This window comes from Pinus tabuliformis, chromosome 1_2, assembly GCF_031772625.1.
Source record: "Pinus tabuliformis cultivar Carrire ecotype Pingquan chromosome 1_2, CPIR1, whole genome shotgun sequence".
NCBI lineage: Eukaryota > Viridiplantae > Streptophyta > Pinopsida > Pinales > Pinaceae > Pinus > Pinus tabuliformis.
Window position 1 is genome coordinate 485,610,346 of NC_142298.1, and position 3,801 is coordinate 485,614,146.

The following is a 3,801-nucleotide window of genomic DNA, read 5'->3' on the forward strand; positions in this document are numbered from 1 at the left end:
GAGTTATTAGGGAGCCCTTTAAACCATTTTCTTGCTTCTCCATCCAAGGATTGGACAAAAAGTCTTAGAAAAACATCTAGGTGTTCAACATTTAGGTTTTCTGCGAAATTACAAAATACAGATATATGATTCTCTATTGTTTGCTCATCCTCCCCTGTGAAACGAGGAAGAATCTTCAAGTATTCTTGTGGAATTTGATTCAACTGTTGTGGCAATTGAATAGGTGCATACCTATTCATAAAAAATGCAGGTGCTTCCATATTTTCTCCTGGATTTACTAAACCTTAATTACCAGAAGATGTGGAACTTGACTGAGGAGTAAATGGAGTGTGCAGAGGTGGTAATGTAGTTATAGGTTCAGGTTGAATAACTATAGCAGATACTGAAAAAGAAACAGACTTTAAAGATCGTTCCTGACAGTTGGGTTCTTGGAATGAATTGGATGTAAAAGGTGATGCTTGGTCAATAAAACATGAATATGAAATATGTGATGAATTGCTGCCTAATGCAGACAGTGTAGGACTTGGTGTAAGTGGAGTTTTAGGCCTTCCAACCCTCTTGGAAACTAGCCTTTCAGGATCTGAAAGGGCTTGAAATTTCTGCTGTGAGGTATCTGACCTTGTATGGGGTCTCTTTGGAGCTAGAGTTATTGCTTTTGTTCAAAACAACCAAATATTTCCTCCTCACTGAACAACCAGAGGAAAATATTGAAAACCCAGGGAAAAGTGTTCTTGTCTTCTCTCCCTGGAAACAACGCCAATTAATGTTGTACCTTAAGAAACCAATTTCTTGGCTGTGTAGAAATTGTGCTTAAGACATTAATGTTTATAATTATTGTCACTTGTTTGTCACTTAATTGTATGTTGTGTTCTCAAATGAAGGACCTAGGAGACTTGGTTTTAAACCCTCAATACTTAGGTGACATGAAAATCTCAGAATGCCATTTGATTGCTGAATATAAATGATGAATGAAGAAAGCTTGAAGAAGTCATAGACAATATGCTGTTTTACACAGAATCTACTATCTGTGACACTTGGAGAAGTTAAAGATAATATGTTGTCATACACAGAAACTACTATTTGTAACTTAGAAGAATTGCAGAGGTGGGAACTTCAAGTATAGGAGCGCTCTTTTAAGGGATTTTAACTTCATTTACATAAGCAAATAAAGCCCTGCAACTTCATTACCATACTTAAAGGAAGAAAAATTTTGATGACACATAACAGAGAAGTCACAAAATCATACCCAACAATGTGTGGAAAACTTCTGATTCTTTCATTAATCAACAGTTGTATCAGGAACACAGTGGCCTAGTCTTCAGGTTCTTCAAAGCTCCAACACCCTCTCTGTAAATTTTCCTCTTTTTATAGATTATGAGACAGTTGGTAATCACCAAAATTGTCAAACTATTTAATTATTCTCCTAACCGTCTAAAGTAAAAGTTATTACAGAATATTACATAGAGGATAAAAGACACCTCGTAAATAAAATAACAAGAAGTAACAGAATTTAGAAAATGATGATGATTGTTCACTTTTAAGATCTGTTGCTTGGCTGCTGATGAAGTTTCTTTGTAGATTCTTTGATAATGGTTAAACTGTTTTAACACAACAAACTGTATTTGACAAAACCTTGTGCATGGACTTGGGCCCACGTATGTATCGGGAGTGTTTTTATTGGTAGAAACACTAAGAAACCCGACCAATCACCTTTCCTTTGGAGTTTTAGTCATCCGCCTCTAACTTTGGTTATTCTGCTAAAACAACGAAACTGACTAACTTACACGGAATATGACAAACCTTCGGTTACCACGGAACTCAAAAGAATTAACACTCTAGTTCATAAACCTGTTGGGTCCTTTAAACCTGTTGAACTAAACCTTATCGAGTCCTCTTTTTCAACGCTTCTTTGACTCCCATACGGACCCAGTAAGAAATAACAAATGCTAGTTAATGATCTATCATGTCCGATTTTAAAGATAAAACCCGATTAATTTTCCACCCGATATCCGTCGAATCCCGTCTCTTTTGATGAACAACTGCGATTGGCCAGGACTTCAGCAAATTAAACTGTATTTGATACACCATCGCGTCTGATTTCCGAAATAAACTTCGTTCTAGTTACCCATGCGATTATCATCGGATCTGTGGCCTGTTGATCAGACAGCCCAGATATTCTCGTGGGTTTATCACTTTCAAAAGCTGTCAATCAAATAAAATAAGTTATTTCTTTTAAATTTTGCGGGGGTAAAGAATGTACGGGAGCTTCAATGAGGTTGAACCCCCGCAGTAACTTTAGGCCACACATTGTGGTTAACCATGCTAACGTCACGGTCAATTGCGGGGGTTGAGCTTTAATTAATTTTTGTGCTAATTGCTTCCCCGCAACATACCTCATCGTACTCATCAATATATCGCTTGATCGCGCCTCATGAACCTGCATGACCTTTAAACAATGGTTTGATTTTTTTCATTTTTTTTTTTTTCATTTTGTGATAAAACTGAAAATAAAACTTAAATAACAATGGATGCTACAACAACAACTATGACAGGTTCAACCACGGCAACTATACCAACTTCAACTATGGCAACTGCAACAACATCAACCACCACAACTACAACAACTTCTCTACTCATAGCTTGAACCTTTGGGAGACTATTTAACCCAAGAACAATTTCACAAACTTTTCTTCATTGCTTTTCTAGGTTGCGGTTACTTCTCTACCTCTTGTCTTGTTTCCACCAAAACAATTGAGCTTGAATGGACGAATTTAGGTTTATATTTATAGCGGTTTTTCCATATTATGAAGGGACACGTCTCTTTTCCAAGGGTTATGAGCCTACTCAAGTCAGCTTGGATAGTTTGATAATTTTTGACATATGCTGATTTCAAATATTTATTTCTCTTCAACCGTAAGGAATTAGGAGGCAAGTGAGTACTCATTAGAAAGAGGAAAAAATCTCTTTAATATGGTCTAGGTCCCATTGAGAAAATATGCCTCTAAGGTGGAATTTTTTTCTTTCTTTGTAAGTATCCTTAAATTTTATGCATAAAAAGTTTAGGACAATATGAGGAATGTTTGGGACGATGTGGCTTCTTCATTCTTTGTTTTCTTCATTGTTATTAATGTAGGAGTGTTGCATTTATGTCCTCATGAGTGTATCATCCCGTGTCATCATATAATGGTAAATGATATGTCATAGTGAAAAATCATTAGGAAAGTTCTATGGTAGTCCTCCATATGTCATCAAGGGATCATCCCGTGTCATCATATAATGGTGCAGTGATGGGTCATAGTGTAACATGATTAAGAAAGTTCTAAGGTAGTCCTCCATATGTCATCAAGGGTTAAGGTCTAGATCATCAAGGTACATGCAACATTATATTTAGTTCAAGAACTTCTTAGGACTTCTTCATTAGTGGTTTGACATCTTCGTGGCTTGACATTTTCATTTATGGCATCCTTATCGAAGAAGTTCTATTACATAATCATCTAGAACCAGGCATCTCAAGAATATTTTCCATCCCAATAATGCCATATTGACATCAATGACAACCTTGATTAAAAATCTCCTCCTTTTTAATTGATGGCAATATTTTTGCCCTTCCAACATTCTCTCCCCCTTTGACATCAATGGTAAACAGGGTACCCAGGTACTTCCCTTATCAAGCTACTTCTTTTCTTCATCATATTTTATTTATCAAAAGCAGTTCTTCATAGGTATGTTACTCCCCTTGTCATGGTTCTCTTCCTTCTGGAAATGCGGTCCATGATAGATGTGTTTACATTTCTTCATGTG